General features: G+C 35.9%; 1 pseudogene; it reads left to right on the top strand.

The window, feature by feature from the left end:
• Positions 1-879: 879 nt before the first annotated feature.
• LOC149544432 (clavaminate synthase-like protein At3g21360) lies at positions 880-8,698 on the top strand (annotated as a pseudogene).
• The last annotated feature ends 5,258 nt before the right edge of the window (positions 8,699-13,956 follow it).

The raw sequence follows: 13,956 nt of genomic DNA, 5'->3' as shown, positions 1-13,956 counted from the left end.
AGATTGTTTCCACTCCCTTGCACAATGAGACATAGTTTATCCAAGATTTCACATCTTCTTGGAGTGTCTTTGATGCCTCCTCCAGTGCTACACATGAGATGTCTTTCCTCTGAAAGTCCAAATCTCCTCTGAGTGTGTCAAACACCTCCTCAAGTGTCGTAGAAACAATCACCACTAATATGTCTACACCTAGACACCTTTCCTCTAAGTGTCTCTAATGTCATTCTTTAAATCTTGCCCCCCTCACTCCATAGAAGAACAATCATGCAGCCAAGCCCCCTCTTTTATTTAGGGACACAAATCTATCAAGACATCTTTTCACTTCAGGGATGAATCTACTAAGCCCTAACTTTATAGGGACATAAATAGTTGCTTCTCATGCAATAATCATCTATGAGCGAGAATCTAGCTTGAGATGATAAAGAAACTTCCAACCTTTATTGCCTCCAGCCTCCTATCTTCAATAAAAATTGTAGAAGATCTCATCTACAAAAGTTAGGCTTTGGCCATCCAAAATCCACTGAAAGAACTCTTCTCAAGAACTCTTCTCCCCATCAATCAACCTGCTCTGATACCAAATGAAAGAGCTAAAATATAAAATGACTCAATTTATTGATTTCATTTTTTTGGATACATTCTGATACATACAAATTGATACTAAATGTTTTGCATTGATAAATGAACAACATTATATAGCCTCATTTTCCCTTACAACAACTACTTATGAAAATAACTTCCCAGCAACTATATTGAACTAATTTATTTATTTAATCTAATCTTAGAAACTAACTAATTTATACTACACTATTCTCCTTGATACACAATTTCTTCTGTAGCTACACACAGGTGCGTTCGTTATTGCTTAAGGTATTCTAGAAAATGGTGAAGATGCAGGATTGTCCTTTCCAACAAGGGTAAATTGCCCAACAGAAAGTTACTGATGAAAATCGGCTCCTCTTTCCCATGGTTCTCCTGCCCCAAGATGAGAAGGAGGAATTTAACACCTTGCAATGGTTTCTCCACAACATTGAAAACAACAGAGAGTAGGTCAACAATCAGCTTAACAAGGTGGGAGCATTAGTTATGGAAGCTTTTGGTTGGGAAGAACAGAGATATATTGGGGCAGCTTCAAGAACAAGGATTGAAAAAAGGGTTTTTACTGCCAATGAAGCGCCTCTACTTAAATCCATCAAATTCCACCATGAGATGATTGCAGTAATTTACCATAAAAACTAGAAGTATTTCTTATCTTTTAAATGTAATCGGTAGTCGGCTTATGTTTTTCACAGTTTGTAGAAATATAAGAACCGATTTAAGATTTATCGTGTATAGATTTACATTTGATATTATGTAGCATATATAGTAATATGAATTGTTGAATACAAAAATCTACCAGTACGAATTCAGAAACAACCGTCATTAAAATCATTATGAAAATTCTCTTTATTATGTCAATGCTTATTTTGAAGATTGTAATAATGCAATATTCACATTGCGGACTTATAGAATAGTGTCCTTGGTTTCTATATGTAATGGGTACTTGGTATATGTTTTCTGTAATCACTACAACATAATTTGAAGATCGATTTGATATTTATGGTACATAAGTTTACATATATATTCTTTGTATCACATCTATTGATTCATTGTCTCAGTGAAAATAGATCATCGAATATGTTCTGAAATGTTGAATGAAAAACATACGAAGTCATCCAAAGCAATCTTCATATGAAAGCGAATAGTAGTTTTACAAAATCGTTCCAAAAGATCTCTTAATCAAGTCTTACGTCGTGTTTTACAACTTACAATAATGTGATATTGACATAGTGGACAACTAGAGAAGTGTCTATATTTTTAATATAACTTTTAGTCTCTTGTTGGGGCAGTTTAAGGATTGTCCAAATAGAATAGCATTCTTTTGTGAGATTGCACCTCCATATGGAGGTGAAACTGCCATTTTATTGAGCTATAAAATTAGAGAAAGAATGCAAAAGAAATATCCAGACATAGTAAGGAAGATTGAGAAAGATGCTGTGCTTATTTCAGCAATTCTTTCAGCGGAGGACAATCTTGAAGATTACAATTCAGGCTTGCACATCCACTACAAAACCAAAGATAAGGAAGAAGCAGAAAAAAGGTAAGTAATACATCGAAATTTAATAAATGTTTCACACAATTTTTTCGCAGTTTTTGTTGAAATTTAATGTGACATATGTTGTAAATTTCTTTCTTTCTAGGGCTCTAAACTCTGGTCTAATTGTGCACAAGGGTACTTGGGATGGAAACCAAATGATCCTTCGGGTGGGACCATTTTCTCTGAGAGAAATGGAAGTTGAGAAGAAAGCGTGGTTCAATCCAATAGCATTTGAAGATGAAAATGTGTGACATATACTAGAAGTGTTGGAAGTTAACGTTGAGTGCCTGCAGGTTGTCCTCGAGCCCCACACCCATCTACTCTGTCAGTTTGTTTCCCGCAGGCATCCATTCACAGCAAGCATTTATTTTGGTAGGTGTTTTTTTAAAAAAATTTTGAACATTGAGAGGGAAAATTTTGAAGACAAAAGGAATACCTCTCCCTCATTTTTATCTAGACAGACAGAGAGCCAGACAGAGTAGAGAAGATTAGCAGATTAGTCATTGGAAGAAGAAGAAGGAAGTTTGTTTTATTTCGTGCCTGTAGTTGGATGTGATTGATTGCTAGTTACCTTGTAAGTTTGTTATTGTTTGGTTCATCCTGTTGAAGCAGTGATTGCTCCAGGCATTCATGTATGTAGCCATTAGAGCTACAAGTTATTAAAGTTGTTTGAAATATTATCAATTTAGGGTTATTTTAGGGTTTTTGGGTTGAAGCCAATTGCTCCTAGATTTTGTATTAGTTTAATGAAAGATTAAATAGAAAGCAAGCATTCATACTTGAATCTATTTTCCTCTTCTATTCATTACATTTGACAAGTTTGGTTGAAAGCTTAAAGCTTTGGCTCTTTGATTTTAATGGTGAATGCATTCACGTTGGAATTTTTCTAAGTTATAAACTTTAGTTGGAGCCAAGCTCACTTGGCATCCATTAGTGCCAAGCATTTCATTGTGGCCGAGCATTGCCTTTTGTGTACCGACCTTACTCGGCTTCGTTGTGCTAAGCTAACTCAGCACCTATCTTCTATTTGTCACTCGGCACCCTCAAGTGCTGAGAAACCTATCACTCGACACCATCAAGTGCCAAGCAAAACTGGCACTCGGCACCTTCATGTGCCAAACATTTTTCAGTGTCGAAGAAAGTTTTTTGAGTTAGGGTTGTGAGTTTAAGTTTGATTTTAATTTGTATTAGAGCTTTGAGGCCCCACATCCAAAGTGAGTTAGGGCATTTTTTTTTTTGGGATATTTATCATGGTAGGACATGCACGAAAGATATGGCAGCAGCCACCATCATTTAATTGACAGAATTATGATACATTTGCAAAGAAGATGAAGACCATTATGGTTGCAAATGATTTGTGGGAGTTTATAATTAATGGGTTCAATGATGTAATAGATGCAACTCAGTATGCTACTCTAAAAAATGTACAGAAGACTCATTTGAAAGAGTCGAGGAGGAAAGATGCAAAAGCACTAAGTTTGATTGAAGCAGTAATGACAGAGTCTATATTCCCTAAGATTGCAGTAGCAAATTATGCAAAGGAAGCATGGGATATCCTTGAGACAAACTTCAAGGGGGCTGATAAAGTCCGTACTATAAAGCTACAGAATATAAGGAGGGAGTTTGAGAACTTTCAGATGAAGGAAAATGAATCACTTGCAGACTTCAGTTCAAGGATGTCCAATGTGATTAACCAACTAAAGTCAAATGGAGAAGACTATCAAGAGCAGAGGATAGTGGAAAAGACATTGAGGAGTTTACCTCATAAATATGACAATTTGGTCATGACCATAGAAGAGGCAAAAGACCTCACTGTTTTGACAATGGATGAGTTGATGGGTACACTTCAAACCCATGAGCACAGGATCAATAGATCTACTTCTTCATCTTTCCAAGAGCAAGCATTCAAGGCTCAATCAAATCCAAGAGGAAGGGGGAGAGGAAGAAATGGCTTAGGCAAAAACTCTAGAGGCAAAGGCCGAGGAAATGGAGGACAAAGAAATGCTACAGCAAAAAGCTCAGGAAGAGCAAATGGAGCAAGTAGCTCACACAATACTTCAAGAGGAGGTAAGAAAAACTACAACTCAAATAAGAGTAATGTAGAAAGCTACTACTATCATAAATATGGGCATTATGCAAATGAATGCTGGAAGAAGAAGAATGATCAGTCAAGACATGCAAATGTGGCTGATGTGAAGATGGGAAGTGGGCCCAATGCTACTGCCTTGATCATGTGTAATGTAGGTGAAGAAGGAAGCCCTGAGGTTTGGTACCTCGACAGTGGATGTAGCAACCACATGAGTGGCAATGAAACCTTGTTTTCATTCATTGATAAGTGTTTCAAATCAGAAATTAAGATGGGTAACAATGGAACCCTACCAGTTGTGGACAAAGGATCTATTATGGTCTGCACCAAGAAAGGTGAGAAAAGGGAAATACAAAATGTGTATTGTGCCCCTGGTATGAAGCACAATTTGATGAGCATTGGTCAGCTCATTCAAAATGGATACAAAGTGCTGATGGAGAATGACACGTGTGTCATTCAGTAAAAGGATGGGAGCAAGAACTTACTTGCAGCAGTTCAAATGACAAAGAATAGAATGTTTCCCTTAAGGATAGAGACATGTTTTTCATCTCAAGTTTGTGTTGCACCTCACACACAATCAGCTCTAAAGAGTGTGATTGAAGACCCTTCACGGTTGTGGCGTCTCAGGTATGGTCATCTTGGCTATGTTAGTTTAAATTTGTTATCAAATAAAAGAATGGTAGAAAGTTTGCCACATATAAAAAATTAATGTGACAAGTGTGAGGCTTGTATTTTGGGTAAGCAACATAGGCTTTCCTTTAATTCTAAAAATTCTAGGAGGGCTAGATATCCATTAGAATTAGTGCATATTGACCTAGTCGGTCCTATGCAAGTTACTTCCATTGGGGGGAGTACTTATTTCATGACGTTTATTGATGATTTAAATCGTAGGACATGGGTGTATTTCTTAAAGAATAAATCTAAAGCATTTGATAAATTTGTAGAATTTAAAGTCAAGGCTAAAAGAGAATGCAGACACTATATCAAGGTCCTAAGGTAAGATAGAGGAGGGGAGTATACCTCCAATTCTTTTGTAAATTTTTGCAAGAAACATGGCATTAAGAAAGAGCTCACAGCCAACTATACACCACAACAGGATGGAGTGGCTAAAAGAAAGAACAAGACCATTGTTGAAATGGCAAGGAGCATGATGAAAGAGAAAGGTCTCCCAACTGAATTTTGGAGAGAGGTTGTGGCAACAACAGTTTATCTAATTAATACGTGTCCTACAAAAGAAGTCCATAAAAGAATTCCAATGGAAGCATGGTCTCGAAGAAGATGGGCAGTTGAACACCTAAGAGTGTTTGGATATGTTGCGTATGCACATGTACCTAAAGAGAAAAGGAAAAAATTTGATGACAAAGGTGTGAAATGCATTTTCATAGGGTATAGCCCAGAATCAAATGCATATAGATTGTATGACCCATTGAACAACAAGATGATGCTTTCAAGCGATGTGGAATTTCTTGAAAATCAATCTTGGTATGGTTCAATTGATGAGTCACCAAACACTTCTAGTAAAGTGCCAATTATGAATGAAGAAGATGCTGATAAATAGCAAGAAGAAGGAGCAAATAGAAGAAAAGGCAAGCAGGTTCAGTCATTGTCGAGCTCCTCTAGGCATGACTGAGTGTCAGTACCGAGTACTAGTGAAGACTGAGCTAGTCGGCAATGCAGCAGCAGTGAAGATTTTGATCCCACACTCTCCTCCTTGTTACCAAGAAAGACAAAGAGTCTTAGGGAGATATACCAAGATGAAAGGTATGAATAATATGATGAGAGTGTTAATTTTGCATTATTTTCTCATAGTGATCTAGTATATTTTGAGGAAGCTATTAAGGAGAAGAAATGGTGTAAGGCCATGGAAAAGGAAATAGATGCTATAGAAAGAAATGAGACATGGAAGCTAACTGAATTGCCTCCCAAGAAGTATGTGATTGGAGTGAAATGGGTCTACAAGACCAAATGAAATGCTGAAGGCAAGATTGATAGGCATAAGGCAAGGCTGGTAGTCAAGGGCTACAAATAGCAGTATGAAAGAGACTATGATGAGACATATGCCCCTATTGCAAGAATGTAAACTGTGTGTGCTATCATAGCAATTGCAGCCTAGCACAATTGGAATGTATTTCAAATAGATGTGAAGTCCGCCTTCCTTAATGGTGTATTGAAAGAAGAAGTGTATGTGGAGCAGCCACCTGGTTATGAAGTTGCAGGTGAAGAGAACAAAGTATATAGGTTGAACAGAGCTCTTTATGGGCTCAAACACGCTCCATGGGCATGGTACAGTAGGATTGACTCATATTTGATGAGCAATGGCTTTAGCAAAAGCAATGGTGAGCCCACTCTTTACATCAAGGCAATAGATGGTAATGTATTAATTGTTGTCTTGTATGTAGATGATTTAATTTTTACTAGAAATGACAAGGCTCTAATTGGTGAGTTTAAAGAGGCTATGAAAAGTGAATTTGAAATGACAGACCTAGGTCTCTTGAAATACTTTCTAGGAATAGAAGTAAAACAAATGCATGATGGCATATTCATCTCTCAAGAAAAAAATGCAGGGAAGATCTTGGAGAGATTTAAAATGCATAATAGTAATGTAGCCCCCACACCAACTGCAATAGGTCTGAAGTTGAGCAAGGAAGACTCTATCAAGAGAGTGGATCCAACACTATACAAGAGTATGGTTGGAAGTCTAATGTGTTTCACTACAACTGGACCAGACCTAATGCATGCAGTAAGTCTGATTTCAGATCTATGGAAACACCAAAGGATTCCCATTGGCAAGTGGGAAAGAGGATCCTAAGGTATGTGAAAGATGCCAAAGGATTTGGAATTTGTTACACTGCATCAAATGAATTCAAGTTGGTTGGTTACACGGATTGTGATTGGGCTGGAAGTATAGATGATAGGAAGAGCACTTCCAGACATATGTTTCATATGGGATCGGGTGCAATTTCATGGGCATCCAAGAAGAAACCTATTGTTGCTCAATCTACACCAGAGGCTAAATACATAGCAGCAAATGCAGTAGCATGTTAGGCTATTTGGTTAAGGAGGATCTTGATAGATTTGGATGAAAGGCAAGGAGATTGAACCATAATTTATTGTGACAACATCTCATCTATTTCATTGTCCAAGAATCTAGTCTTCCATGGGAGAAGCAAGCATATAGAGATCAGATATCACTTCATTAGAGAGTAGGTGGAGAATGGGGATATCAAGATGGAATTTTGCAGGTCTGAGTAGGATCTTGCAGACATCTTTACCAAGCCATTAGGCATTGGAACTTTTGTGTATCTAAGGAAGAGTCTTGGTGTAGTTGATTTGGATCAGCAGCGATACTTGTTTGTGGGTCTTAGGACAAAGGGGAAGTGTTGGAAATTAACGTTGAGTGCTTGCAGGTTGTCCTTGAGCCTCGTGCCCATCTACTCTGTCAGTTTGTTTCCTGCAAGCATCCATTCACGGCAAGCATTTATTTTGGTAGGTTTTTTTTTTGAATTTTTTAACGTTGAGAGGGAAAATTTTGAAGACAAAAGGAATACTTCTCCCTCATTTTTATCTAGATAGACAGAGAGCCAGATAGAGTAGAGAAGATCAGTAGAGCAGTCGTAGGAAGAAGAAGAAAGAAGTTTGTTTTAATTCGTGCCTACAGTTGTGCATGATTGATTGGTGGTTACCTTATAAGTTTGTTATTGTTTGATTCATCCTGTTGAAGCAGTGATTTCTCTAGGCATTCATGTATGCAGCCATTAGAGCTGCAAGTTATTAAAGTTGTTTGAAATATTATCAATTTAGAGTTATTTTAGGGATTTTTGGTTGAAGCCGATTGCTCTCAGATTTTGTATTAGTTTAATGAAAAATTGAATAGAAAGAAAGCAAGCATACTTGAATCTATTTTCCTCTTCTATTCATTGCATTTGACAAGTTTGGTTGAAAGCTTAAAGCTTTGGCTCTTTGGTTTTAATGGTGAATGCATTCACGTTGAAATTTTTCTAAGTTATAAACTTTAGTTGGAGCCAAGCTCACTGGGCACCCATTAGTACCGAGCATTTAGTTGTGGCCAAGCATTGCCTTTTGTGTGTCGAGCTTACTCAGCTTGCTTGTGCCAAGCTAACTCGACACCTATCTTCTATCTGTCACTTGGCACCCTCAAGTCCCGAGCAACCTATCACTCGGCACCATCAAGTGTCGAGCAAAACTGGCACTCGACACCTTCATGTGCTGAGCATTTTTCAGTGTTAAGTAAAGTTTTTTGAGTTAGGGTTGTGAGTTTAAGTTTGATTTTAATTTGTATTTTTCACAAGAAGATGGATCTGTATTCCCCACAGAGGCCATTGAATCCTGTCATCAAATTTCCATTGAATCTAAAATAGGAAGTTGGAGATGTAGTTGTGTTAAACAACAAATTTGTAATGCATGCAAGAAAGCCTTCTAAACGGCCTGAAAGAATACTTGTTGCCTTTTGCAACTAGGAGTATTCGTAGTCCTTTCTCTTTCTCTCAAAAGAAAATAAGTAGACTATATTTTATTTTAGTTGGACTTCATTGATGGAAAGCTTTAAGTTAGCGATTTGTATAGCTATTTTGGTTGTTTGATTAGTTTCATTAATAACAATGCATATATTATAAAATTAGTAGAATCATTTCATTTTGGTTTGTATTTATTATAGAGTGATTATTAATTTAAAAGTTTTAAGAGAAAGGTATATGTATTTATATTTTAAAAATAAATTTAAACATTTTCTATAAATAATTTTTTTGAACACACATAAATTTCATTTTTAGGAAGTATATAAGTTTATTTTTTGCTAAGTATATTTTTAATCTTATTTTTCTAATTATATTCATATTATTCTGAACTTTTTTTATCATTTTGAATGGTAAATGACCAAGGTCATTATAATTGATTAATAATAAATAAATGAATAAATACAATAGCATTCCACCATTCAAATGAGCATTGGTAAGAAAGAACAGGGAAAGAAAACCTCTAGTCTACAGTCTAGCCTGGGACCATGGTCCTTTATTATTACAACATAAAAGGAGCATACCCTAGTCAAAATATCTTTATTTCAAATATTTCAATATAAAGATTTGATCTAATCAAAAATATTTCAGTACAAAGCTCTTTGTTGCCACCAAAGACCTCTTGGCAAGGAATCAATACTACTCTTTCCATTCATGTATAGAAGCCCAAAGTGATCATCCCTGTCTAGCTTTCTTCCACTCAAAATGGTTAATAGTAAAATGACAAATCTAAAAGTAAGGGGAAACTTACATAGAATTAATTATAGGATCATTATAATCAAAATGTCTCTAGAAGAATCCAAGAGATGAATAACACTCTTCTTAACTTAACAAGTATTACAAATTAGGCCTAAAGTGAGCACCACATTAAAGATGAATATGAAAATCCACCAAAATAGCCCCACATAGAAGTCAAACAATGATACTAACTAATTACAGTTTTAAATCTCAAAATCCAAATTTCAACAAGAACAACTCTTTTAGCAACTTTCCATGTTCAAACCATCACAAAGCAGCTAACTACCAACCTAAAGCTATCTAACACAGAGGATGCTTACCGGATACATTGAGATAATACATTAAAAGCTCTGAGTTTATGCAGGATTTATAAAGAAATATAGGAGAAAACTAAACCATAGAGCCTTATAAGCATAGTAACCATACCACATTTTCTGAAGCCATTGTAAACAAGGGGAAAATTCTATCAATTCCCACAAACTAAAGCCAACTAGAGGATGTGATTTGCGGCTACCCACTCTGTTAACTTCTAGAACACAGACTAACTATAAATAATATAATTCAAATTAGGGTATACCTCTAAATATAAGTGAAAGAACAACCAATACAATGTTGCAACATTCCAATTAATAAATGATATTACATGATAAAATCTAAGGCATCGGACTGAGAGACGGGCTGAAAAAACATCAATCAACCAAACTCCTGATGAAGATTAATGGAAAGCAGATAACCATAAACCACAGTCTGGGATTAAACAGAACACCGTTAATAAAGGAAAAATGGAAGTCCAAAGCATGTGGTAGCATTCCTCAAATAGTATAATCAATAATTAAAAGCAAAAACCAGCCTTCCATTATGCCAATCTTAAGAATATCTCTACAAATAAATCAAACATACATAATAAGTACAAGCCACGAAGACCATCAAAGTCAAAATCACCAAATAGAAATATAATACCATATATTATTATATCATATTCATCTATTACCATATACAAATTGGAGGAGTAATCAAAATTCTCCATATGACAAAGTAAAAGTTTACAAAGAAACTAAAGCACAGTCTAACTGCTATTGACAACAGTAACTATATAGTCCCAAGTCCAGTACAAAAACCCATTACAAGGTTACTTAGTTACTAATCCATTAAACAATGCCAAATGTATACCAGCCTAACCGATTACCAGAAATAGGGTGGCTTATCCAGCTAAGCACTTGGGAAACCCCTTTTTCCAATATACCATAATGACTTTAGAGACATCATTTGGGTTTTCCACATGAAAATTTGGAGGAAATTCAAAATCAAACTTAGCCCTACTTGTCTTCTCTGAATTTGGAGTGTAGAAATTTAGGGCATGCAAATTGTCAAAGGTAACCTCGAGCTAAATATATGCATTAAAAGCATTGAGATAATTTGCTAGCCATTCTCTATTTTCCTCCTCCACGATACCCCTCCATCTAAGAAGGAATTGGATGCTAGTCTCCATCTTGGGCCATTCCTTGTAGAATGCAAAGTTTTCACGAATGATCAAAGAGGAGTGATGATAGGCAACCTCCAAATCTTGGTACCTCGATAGAAGATCCATATATTTCTCTGGGAAAGGGATGCATAGCTTGTCATCAATGCTCTTGACTGCTTGTCTGAGACCCTTTCTCCAAGGTGGGTCAAATATGTTGTAGCAAAGTTGGATGATTGCCCAAGACTCTACCCTAGCCCTTGCCATACATCCAATAAAGGATCTTATTATGTCACTATTCATCCTCCAAGTAAATTTATAATTTAAGACTCCTTCTCCAATTTCTCTGCTCATTGCAATCCTACTCATGTCGTCCACTAGTCTCAGGATTCTATTCTAACGTTCTGCCTTGACATTGCCACAAAATGCCATGGTATGAGATTCTATTGTATGTAAGAGATAAATGTTGGAATCCATTTCCGAAAATGACATGCCAAGTAGTGGTCAAAGGAAACAATATTATAGAATGAAACAAACCCAATCAAAGAGTCTAGAAGCCCAGTCTAGCATGACCTCATGTAATGATGATGATAACAGACTGAAACATGGGTATGTAATGAAAGAGTCTAATGAGAAAGCACAAAAAAAATTCATGATAACAAGGACAAATATAAGACAACATGGAAATAGAACCACCTATCATAATGATAAGTGGAAGTGGAGGTCCATCAATAAAACCATATGCACAAACCTATGTTAATAGTACCAATATAGTTGGCAGAAAATAACATAAATAAAGACCACTCTCTAAGAGGTGAACAATCCAAATAGTAGATAAGTAAATAGATAGAGAGATAACCTTAAAATGAAAAAAACTAAATAAAATATAAAGGAGAAATATTAAAGAGAACCTAGGGATATGATAAAGCCTGAGAAACATGTATAACTATAAATCGTTGAAGACCTAGAAACTAACACCATCCACTCCTTTATTTGCTAGAATATCCACCTTCTAATTTCCTTCTTGGAATATATGACATATCTAACTATCAACAAACTAATTGAGAAGATCGAGAACTTTTCCTAGCTTAGAATTGAGAACCCAATTTAGGGTAACACATTTCCTAACCACATTTAAGATGATTTGGGAGTCCCCTTCTATGATAACTTTTGATAACTCTAACTCATGACATAGAAGTACACCCTTTTCCAAAGCTTCTAATTTAGCCAAATTGTTGGAGGTAGGCCAAACTGACATGGCCTTTTTAGCTATCCATTTACTTGTATCATCATTTATGATGTAGCCAATTCTTGCTGTACCTAGATTACCTCTACCTACACCATCAAAATTGAGTTTATACCATCGATTTGCGAGGGGGGGGGGACCATTTACAACTTTCCCTATCCTCCTTGCTTCTCTTAAAGTACACTAGAGGACGATTAATCAAGTTAATCCATTTTTTCTTCATGAGTCCATCCAAGATGGAGAAAGATCCTTCTTCTTTCTTGGAATTTTTGAGGTGGGAATCAGTTACTTCCACTATGCTAGCCTGAATTTTTAGTAATAACTCTTCCACTTTCAATTCAGAGTCTTGAAAAATATGTCTATTTCTCTCCTTCTAGATTTCCCATGACACAATTGACGGACATATGTTCCATAGTTTATTGTAAATAACTTTATCCAAGTTTGTGGGCCACCCTTTTAGGAGATCATGATAGGATTTTTGCAGAGGAGTTCACTGCCCTAACCTATGCCTAAGCCATTCCCAACAAGCTTGGCAAAATGGATAGTTATATAAAAGGTGATCTGAGTCCTCGCTATTATGTTTAGATAACAGACACCTAGAAGGACCTTGAAAGCCCAGTTTGTATAACCTGTCCGCTATTAGAATTCTATTCTAGAAAGCCAACCATAAAAAGAATCCTACCTTGGGTAGACAGGTAGCATCCCAAGAGAGATTGATTGGGATTTCTACTTTTTCCCATCTTTTTCAGTGTAACAAAGAGTTGTATCAATTTTCTGTCATTCGAAGCTACCCAAATAAGTTCATCTTTCCTCTCGATTTGCTTAATTTTTCTATCTAGCAAAATTTCTTCATAAGCCTTTCTAACCAAAGGGTTTAAATCAACCCCTTCCAAAGATTTCTAGACCCATCTAGTAGTTCCTTCCAAAGATATTTTAATCTTATAGTTTCTAACTTTGACTCCGCATAGAGAGACTAATTTATCTTTGAGATCCTTAGGGAGGCACCTAGAATCAATTAGAGGGTGTCCATCCCAAGAGCCTTCCCAAAATAAGGCCTCATCCCCCACACCAACATGTTAGGTTACAAATTTGTAGATTAAATAATGACACTTTATCATGAAATTCCAACTTTTTGATCCTCTTGGAAGGTTCTTCATTCTAAAAATTGATAGAGGATCATCCACATTGAGATATTTATTATATAATATCTGAGCCCACTTGTGGCCCCTTTCTTTAAAGAGATGCCAAATTAGTTTTGCACCTAAGGCTTCATTTTTTCATTGAAGATTCTTAATCCAAAGCCCACCCATGTCCTTAGGCCTATAAATATTCTCCCATTTGATAAGTGTCAATTTTTTATCTTCTTCACAATCCTTCCATAGAAAATTTCTAAGTTTCGTTTCAAATTTAGTCTCAATTTTTGTCTCCAAAAAATTTCCTCTTTGGATAATATATCCTCTTGTTTAGCAAGTAGTTCTTTTTCTAATAGATAACGGTTATTGTTCATACCTCTCTTAATTACTTTTAGATTTAGGTCCCTTAGTCTCTCTTGTATATCTATTTTTTCTTAAAAAATAATGTTAAAATGTTCTTTATTCCATTAGAGAATTTGTTCCTTTAGCATCTTCATTTTTGAAACAAAAATAAACATTTTGGAGCCTTCAAAATTATCTTGTACCCACCATTCTTTTATATTTTTGATAAAGTTAGGGTTTAGCAACCACATTTTTTAAGATTTAAATGGATTCCTAGCAGGTTTTA

This window comes from Cupressus sempervirens, chromosome 8 (assembly GCF_028749045.1).
Source record: "Cupressus sempervirens isolate cs-2001-9-10 chromosome 8, ASM2874904v1, whole genome shotgun sequence".
NCBI classification, from domain to species: Eukaryota; Viridiplantae; Streptophyta; class Pinopsida; order Cupressales; family Cupressaceae; genus Cupressus; species Cupressus sempervirens.
The sequence above is the reverse complement of the archived record's forward strand: the minus strand, read 5'-3'. Positions and strand labels throughout refer to the sequence as shown.